The following is a 9,732-nucleotide window of genomic DNA, read 5'->3' on the forward strand; positions in this document are numbered from 1 at the left end:
TTTTTGAGACAGAGACTCACTCTGTTGCCCAGGGTGGAGTGCAGTGGCCTGATCTTGGCTCACTGCAAGCTCCACCTCCTGGGTTCCCGCCATTCTCCTGCCTCAGCCTCCCAAGTAGCTGGGACTACAGGTGCCCGCTACCACGCCTGGCTAATTTTTTGTATTTTTAGTAGAGACGGGGTTTCACCATGTTAGCCAGGATGGTCTCGATCTCCTGACCTCATGATCTGCCTGCCTCGGCCTCCCAAAGTGCTGGGATTACAGACATGAGCCACTGCACCCAGCCAACTTGAAGGATTTTTATTTCTGATATATTTTCTTTCCTTCGTGAAATATAAAGGGAAAATCAGCTGACAGTTGAGTAGAGGAGAGAGATACAGAAGGTCTGAGGAAGAAGAAGGTGTGTCAGAGAGCAGGAAAGCAAAGTTTCCAGGATGCCAAGTGTTTTGCCTTCTTGAGAGTTATGGTCATGAATTTAAAGTGAAACTACTCGGTCTGGCTTTGTCAGGTTCTCAGTCAAGTTTACCTACTTGGATTCAGGCTTGGACAAAGTGGATAATGGGGTTCATTCAGGAAGGGGTTTTCCACGTGAGGAAGAGGGACAAAGAAATTGAAGTCTGTTTGTAAAGGAGTGATTATAATGATGAGCCATGATATCTAAGCTGGACAAGGTAGGAAATTTGAGGGCTATAAATGGTGAAAAAAGCCAATGAACTGGAGATTTCAATAAGATTAGAGAATGGCTGTCTTCGGGGTACTAGAGGTGGTGAGCTGGAAGGACAGGAAATGATTTCATGAGAATAACTTGCTTGAAATAAAGATTTCAGAAGTCATACTAATACTGGCGACAGCAAGGTCTAGAGGGGTAAAAGGCAACTGAATGTGAGTTGGTTAAGGAATTAGAAAGTAGCATACAGCCAGTCCTAGCTTGGCATGGTAGAACATGACTAGAAAAATGACCATGGAAGTTGAAATTGTGCAAAGTGATCTTAATAATCAAAGAGAAAAATTAAAATTGTTCTGTGACACTTAAGAACTTTTGTTGAAACATCAAAAACTCTGTTACTGCTACGTAGACATATCAGGAATTTTTTAAATTGTAAAACTAATTTATTTAGTATGCCATAATTTAAAACATGAGAAACATGGAGAATCAGTCTTTATTCTTTGTGAAAAACAAAAGAAAACAAAACAACTTACCAATAGTAGTAACTGTTTGCCTCTTCTCATACTATTAATCTTCTGTCTTGAAAAATTGTCATTCTCCATTCTAAGTTTAGATTAGCTTCCAACATTTTATCTTTGCATTTTCAATCTTGTGAACTATTCTCAGGAATTCTTTAATACAAAGTGTATCAGCAACACTTCCTGTGGACCTCTTCACCCTTTTGTCACAGCCACTTTAATCTCTTAACATTAATCAGTTCATAAAATGATGAAACCAGAATTTACTGGCTGAATAAGGTTTTTATTTAGTCTCTTTGTAATTATCATTTTCTTTCAACAAGACAACCAACTTCAACACTTCACCCGAATGCTAGCCAGACTGATTGGGAAAAAATTTAAATTTATTACAGTCTTCAGTCAAAAGCAGGAAAAAGTCTTTATATCGGCCATAATTTGCATTCTCTTTCTAGCGCAATTTAAACCAAAAGATCCTGAAGCAACTTACCTTGTTTTTTCTACTTACTGAACTTTTTCTCTATGGCTTCTATGGTGCCTTTTGTGTAGGCCGAGGTCTCATCCTATCTTTGCTTTGCTTTTGTCATTTTCAAATTCCCTAATCACATCTAATTTCATTTCTGCATTATTATTTTTTTATTTGCTGTACTTTCATCTTTCTTGGCCAATTCCCTTTTAATGATCCATTTTTGTAAAATATCATGTTAGTTTATCACTGGGAAACAAGGAAGCTATACAACTACATGCTTTGCTGCTTATAAACTGAAAAACTGAGTAACAGTTGTGCAGTGACCAATAACTGACAGACTCTGAAAGAAGGATTGTGATATCTGCTACGGACTGAATGTTTGTGCCTTACCTGCAAATTCATAAATTGAAGCCCTAATCCCCAGTGTGATGGTATTTGGAAGTGAGAACTTTGGGAGGTGATTAGATTTACATGAGGTCACGAGAGCAGAGTCCCCATGATGGGGATTAATATCCTTTCAAAAAGAAGAAGAGATACAAGATTCATATTCCTTCTCTTTCTCTCTCCCCTGCCCCCACCCCCACCAAGGAAAGACCAGGTAAGGACATAACCAGGAAGAGGGCCCTCACCAAGAACCACCATGTTGGCACCCTGATCTCAGACTTTCAGCCTCTAGAACCTCAATAAAAAATATTTGTTTAAGCAACCCAGTCTAAGGCATTTAATTATATTAGCCCAAGCTAAGACAGTGCCCATCTGTTATTTACATAGTGATCTGTGAACTGAAGAGCTAGCTGTGAATTTTCTTCTTTATGCAATTCCTCACATAAAGTTAATATGCCATCATAATTGAAATGTGAACCACCTTGTTGGGGAACTGGTATTATTTAAACCACAGTAAATGAAATTTGCTTGAATATTCTCAAAGTGAAAATTGCACAGTGCATACTAGAACCGCGCAAAGTGAGGACTGCCTTGTTGGATGGCTCATCTATGTGGATGTTGAAGTCCCAAGGAAAGATGACAGGAGTTGGGTGGGGATGAAGATTATAATCCAGTAGCTCAAGTCTTCAAGTGATGGGGAGGAATAAGCCAGGGACTACAGGCAGCAGAAATCAACAGGTAAAAGATTATATATTCAGATAGCATACATTTTCAGGAGCCAGAATTTTTTTTAAGGTCAAAGGGGTTACCTACGCTAACTCCTGGCTGTAAGTCATCAAAGATTGAGAGGAAAAAAACAGCCTTCATTTGAGAGGGCTGCAGTGGCACTCCTCTTCAGGGAAAAGTCAGATTGCTTTTAAGGAAAGGAACTCAAAACGCATGTGGAAGAGAGGTTGGGAATATAGAGGAGCCTGATGAACCATATAAAGAAAGTTCCGGCCGGGCGCGGTGGCTCACGCCTGTAATCCCAGCACTTTGGGAGGCCGAGGCGGGCGGATCATGAAGTCAGGAGATCGAGACCATCCTGGCTAACACAGTGAAACTGCATCTCTACTAAAAATACAAAAAATTAGCCGGGCATGGTGGCAGGCGCCTGTAGTCCCAGCTACTCAGGAGGCTGAGGCAAGAGAATGTTGTGAACCTGGGAGGTGGAGCTTGCAGTGAGCCGATGGACTGAAGGAAATGTTTATGTGATATTTTATGTGAGTGATCTTCACAGTGGGCAAGTGGTTCAAAAGTTATGTATCTGAATACTTACCATGATAGTCTAGTGGGGTCAAGTGATACTACCCTTTTATAGGATCGTGGTGAAGTACAGCCTGGGGGAGGAGCCTAGGGGAAAGAGGCTGATGATAGCAGGGCAGAGGTTTTCTTGGTACAGGTCTCAACATAGCTTATTGGGGAAGAAAAGGAGGAAAGGAGTTTTATGTTAGAGGAAAGGCAATAATAGAAGATATTATGGAGGACAAAGGGGGGTATCTCACCCAATCTGGAGAAGCAGTGAGAGAGACGTTGGATTGACAGTGAGAAGTGTTGCCAGGATCTGAGATCTTTATAATGCACCTGGAATCCACTTAACCTCAGAAAACAGCAGAGTATTACATTATGGACAATCTAGAACCTTAAGAGTAGGCAGAAGAATTGGTATTCACTCATAAGGCAATCAAGAGCCACTGAGGGGTTTTGAGGCAAAGACTGATATAAAGTTATGCTTCCAAGATGAAAACTCCATCAGTTTTATGTGTAAGGTATGGAGATGAGACGTAAGGCAAAGAAAATAGGCCCATTGGGTTTTCTCCCTGCCTCATTCTTGGAAGCATTTACTAGAGGTGTAGTTGCTGAATACCAGCCCCCCAATACAAAAGAAGTTCAGTGAGGTCAGGGGACTTGTCTGTTTTTTTCACCACAATACAATCTGCATCTCCAACAGTGCCTAGCACATAGTAGATGCATGATTCTGTTGAACAAAAAAATAATAAATGAATCAATGAAATAAAGGGGCTATTGAAACAGATTTGAGGGAAGTGAGTACCTAGGCTAGAGATATAACAAATGGAAAATTGAAGCTATTTTGAGCCACTTCAAAAAATTAAAATCTATAGAATTTAACAACTAAGTATATATGGGGGTTTACAGAAGGGAAAGAGAAAGAACAGAGCTAAAGGTAATTTGGATGTGTCAGACCTAATAAGAATAAGTGTGCATAAGTGCTTGATTACATATTATTTACTTTAATTCACATGCAAACCTTAGGAAAAAGGTATAATTCTCATTTTACAAACAAGTCTATCTATGAGGCAGTCAACTCAATTACCAGGTAGTATCTTTTGCAATTAATTCATCCTGACAAGTTCATCAGGAAGGCAAATTGCATGATATGACATATTTCATAGGTTATTACTAATTTTTTCTGTGGTCAAGATTAGCATCAATAGCTCCTTTTAAAGAGTTTTTTTGGCTACAACTATCATGTATATTCTCTGTATAATTGTGGAGTGATTTTTTTTTCACCAAGCATATTTTTCTTTTATTATGAAAGAACAGTTGTTCTGATATATAGTTGCCAGAAGGAAACTCTCAGGGAATTTTAGTTTACTAATAGAATTGGTAGAAATTGTAAGAAAATGATCAAAATATTTTTTTATTTCTTCTTTAAAAAATGGGATACATGTGCAGAATGTCCAGATTTGTTACATAGGTATACATGTGCCGTGGTGGTTTGCTGCATCTGTTGACCCATCCTCTAAGTTCCCTCCCCTCCACTCTCACCCCCAACAGGCCCTGGTGTGTGTTTTTCCCCTCTCTTGTGTCCATGTGTTCTCAATGTTCAACTCCCACTTATGAGTGAGAACATGTGATGTTTTTTTCTCCTGTGTTAGTTTGCTGAGGATGATAGCTTCCAGCTTCATCCATGTCCCTGCAAAGGACATGATCTCATTCCTTTTTATGGCTGCATAGTATACCATGGTGTATATGTACCACATTTTCTTTATCCAGTCTATCATTGATGGGCATTTAGGTTAGTTCCATGTCTTTGCTATTGTGAATAGCGCTGAAATAAACATACATGTGCATGTGTCTTCATAGTAGAATGATTTATATTCCTTTGGGTATATACCCAGTAATGGAATTGTTGGGTCAAATGGTATTTCTGGTTCTAGATCCTTGAGGAATTGCCATACTGTCTTCCACAATGGTTGAACTAATTTACATTCTCACCAACAGTGTAAAAGCATTCCTATTTCTCTACAGCCTCACCAGCATCCATTGTTTTCGGACTTTTTAATAATCACCATTCTGACTGGTGTGAGATGGTATCTCACTGTGGTTTTGATTTGCATTTCTCTGATGATCAGTGATGTTGAGCTTTTTTTCCATATGTTTGTTGGCCACATAAATGTCTTCTTTTGAGAAATGTCTGTTCATATCCTTTGCCCACTTTTTGATGGGGTTGTTTTTTTTTTCTTGTAAATATGTTTAAGTACCTTGCAAATTATGGATATTAGACTTTTGTCAGATGGGTAGATCGCAAAAATTTTCTCCCATTCTGTAGGTTGCCTGTTCACTCTGATGATAGTTTCTTTTGCTGTACAGAAGCTCTTTAGTTTAATTACATTCCATTTGTCAATTTTGGCTTTTGTTGCAATTGCTTTTGGCATTTTTGTTATGAAGCCTTTGCCCATGCCTGTGTCCTGAATGGTATTGCCTAGATTTTCTTCTAGAGTTTTTATGGTTTTGGGTTTTACATTTAAGTCTTTAATCCATCTTAAGTTACTTCTTGTATAAGGTGTAAGGAAGGGGTCCAGTTTCAGTTTTCTGCATATGGCTAGCCAGTTTTCCCAGCACCATTTACTGAATAGGAGATCCTTTTCCCATTGCTTATTTTTGTCAGGTTTGTCGAAGGTCAGATGGCTGTAGATGTGTGATGTTATTTCTGAGGTCTCTGTTCTGCTCCATTGGTCTATATGTCTGTTTTGGTACCAGTACCATGCTGTTTTGGTTACTGTAGCCTTGTAGTATAGTTTGAAGTCATGTAGCATGATGCCTCCAGCTTTGTTCTTTTTGCTTAGGATTGTCTTGGCTATATGGGGTCTTCTTTGATTCTATATGAAATTTAAAATAGTTTTTTCTAATTCTGTGAAAAATATCAATGGTAGTTTCATGGGAATAACATTGAATCTATAAATTACTTTGGGCAGTGTGGCCATTTTCACGATGGTGATTCTTCCTATCCCTGAGGATGGAATGTTTTCCCCTTTGTTTATGTCCTCTCTTATTTCCTTGAGCAGTGGTTTGTAGTTCTTGAAGAGGTGCTTCACATCCCTTGTTATCTCTATTCCTAGGTATTTTATTCTCTTTGTAGTGAGTGTGAATGGGAGTTTATTCATGATTTGGCTCTCTGCTTACCTATTGTTGGTGTAAAGGAAAGCTTGTGATTTTTGCACATTGATTTTGTATCCTGAGACTTTGCTGTAGTTGCTTATCAGTTCCAGAAGTTTTGGGGCTGAGATGATGTGGTTTTCTAAATATAAAATCATGTCATCTGCAAACAGAGACAACTTGACTTCCTCTCCCCCTATTTGAATACCCTTTATTTCTTTCTCTTGCCTGATTGCCCTGGCCAGAACTTCCAATATTATGTTGAATAGAAGTGGTGAGAGAGGGCATCCTTGTCTTGTACCGGTTTTCCAAGGGAATGCTTCCAGCTTTTGCCCATTCAATATGATATTGGCTGTGGTTTTGTCATAAATAGCTCTTATTATTTTGAGATCTGTTCCATCAATACCTAGTTTATTGAGAGTTTTTAACATGAAGGGATGTTGAAGTTTGTCAACCCTATCAATCTGCATTTATTGAGATAATCATGTGGTTTTTGTCTTTGGTTCTGTTTATGAGATGGATTACATTTATTGATTTGCATATGTTGAACCAGCCTTGCATCCCAGGGATGAAGCCGACTTGATCGTGGTAGATAAGTTTTTTGATGTGCTGCTGGATTCGGTTGGCCAGTATTTTTTGAGAATTTTCACATTGATGTTCACGGATATTGGCCTGAAGTTTTCTTTTTTTTGTTGTGTCTCTTCCAGGTTTTGGTATCAGGGCGATGCTGGCTTCATAAAATGAGTTAGGGAGGATTCCCTCCTTTTCAATTGTTTGGAATAGTTTCAAAAGGAATGGTACTAGCTCCTCTTTGTATGTCTGGTAGAATTCAGCTGTGAATCCTTCTTGCCCTGGGCTTTTTTTGGTTGGTAGGCTATTAATTACTGCCTCAGTTTCAGAGCTTCTTATTGGTCTATTCAGAGATTCAACTTCTTCCTGGTTTGGTCTTGGTAGGTTGTATGCATCCAGGAATTTATCCATTTCTTCTAGATTTTCTAGTTTATTTGCGTAGAGGTGTTTGTAGTATTCTTTAATGGTAGTTTGTATTTCTGTGGGGTCAGTGGTGATATCCCCTTTATCATTTTTCATTGTGTCTATTTGATTCTTCTCTCTTCTTATTAATCTAGCTAGCGGTCTTTCTATTTAGTTAATTTTTTTTCAAAAAACCAGCTCCTGGATTCATGGATTTTTTGGAGGGTTTATTGTGTCTCTGTCTCCTTCAATTCTTCTCTGATGTTAGTTATTTTTTGTCTTCTGCTAGCTTTTGGATTAGTTTGCTCTTGCCTCTGTAGCTCTTTTAATTGTGATGTTAGGGTGTTGATTTGAGATCTTTCTAGCTTTCTGATGCAGGCATTTAGTGCTGTAAATTTCCCTCTTAACACTGCTTTAGCTGTGTCCCAGAGATTCTGGTATATTACCTTTGTTCTCATTGGTTTCAAATAACTTCTTGATTTTTGCCTTAGTTTCATTATTTACCCAGGAGTCATTCAGGAGCAGGTTGTTCAACTTCCATGAAATTGTGTGGTACTGAGTGAGCTTCTTAATCCTGAGTTCTAATTTGATTGCACTGTCGTCTGAAAGACTGTTTGTTATGATTTCAGTTCTTTTGCATTTGCTGAGGAGTGCTTTACTTCCAATTATATGGTTGATTTTAGAATAAGTGCCATATGGCACTGGAAAGAATGTATATTCTGTTGATTTGGAGTAGAAAGGTCTGTAGACGTCTACTAGGTCCACTTGATCCAGAGCTGAGTTCCAAGTCCTGAATATCCTTGTTAATTTTCTGTCTCATTGATCTGTCTAATACTGACAGTGGGGTGTTAAGGTCTCTCACTATCACCGTGTGGGAGTCTAAGTCTCTTTGTAGGTCTCTAAGAATATGTTTTATGAATTTGAGTGCTCCAGTATTGGGTGCATATATATTCAGAATAGTTAGCTCTTCTTGTTGAATTGTTCCCTTTACCATTACATAGTGCCCTTCTTTTTTGATCTTTGTTGGTTTAAAGTCTGTTTTGACAGAGACTAGGATTGCAACCCCTGTTTTGTTGTTGTTGTTGTTGTTTGTTTGTTTGTTTGTTTTTGCTTTCCATTTGCTTGGTAAATTTTCCTCCTTCCCTTTATTTTGAGCCTGTGTGTCTTTGCATGTAAGATGGGTCTCCTGAATACAGTACACTGACAGGTGTTGACTCCTTATCCAATTTGCCTGTCTGTGTCTTTTAATTGGTGGCATTCAGCCCATTTACATTTAAGGTTAGTATTGTTATATGTGAATTTGATCCTGTCATGATGCTATTTGATTATTTTGCACACTAGTTGATCCAGTTTCTTCATAGTGTCATTGGTCTTTATATTTTGGTGTGTTTTTGCAGTGGCTGCTACCAGTTTTTCCTTTCCATATTTAGTGCTTCTTTCAGGAGCTGTTGCAGAGCAGGCCTGGTGGTAACAAAATCCCTCAGCATTTGCTTGTCTGGAAAGGATTTTATTTCTCCTTCGCTTATGAAGCTTAGTTTGGCTGGATATGAAATTCTGGGTTGAAAATTATTTTCTTTAAGAATGTTGAATATTGACCCTCAATCTCTTCTGGCTTATAGAGTTTCTGTGAGATGTCCGCTGTTAGTCTGATGGGCTTCCCTTTGTATGTGACCTGGCCTTTCCCTCTGGCTGCCCTTAACAGGTTTTCGTTCATTTTAACTTCGGAGAATCTGGCAATTATGTGTCTTGGGGTTGATCTTCTCATGGAGTATCTTAATGGTGTTGTCTGTATTTTCTGAATTTACATGTTGGCCTGTCTTCCTAGGTTGGGGAAGTTTTCCTAGATAATATCCTGAAGTGTGTTTTCTGGCTTGTTTCCATTCTCCCCATCTCCTTCTGCTACTCCAATCAATCGTAGGTTTGGCCTTTATGAAGTCCCATATTTCTTGGAGGCTTTGTTCATTCCTTTTCATTCTTTTTTCTCTATTCTTGTCTGTATATCTTATTTCAGTAAGGTGGTCTTCAAACTCTGATATCCTTTCTTCCACTTGGTCGATTCTGCTGTTGATACTTGTGTATGCTTCATGAAGTTCTCATGCTGTGTTTTTCAGCTCCATCAGGTTAGTTGTGTTCTTCTCTAAGCTGGTTATTCTAGTTAGCAATTGCTCTAACTTTTTATGAAGGTTCTTAGCTTCTTTCCATTGGGTTAGAACATGCTCCATTAGTTGATCATAATTTTTTTATTACACATCTTCTGAAGTCTACTTCTGTCAATTCGTCCCTCT

This window comes from Pan paniscus, chromosome 5 (genome assembly GCF_029289425.2).
Source record: "Pan paniscus chromosome 5, NHGRI_mPanPan1-v2.0_pri, whole genome shotgun sequence".
NCBI classification, from domain to species: Eukaryota; Metazoa; Chordata; class Mammalia; order Primates; family Hominidae; genus Pan; species Pan paniscus.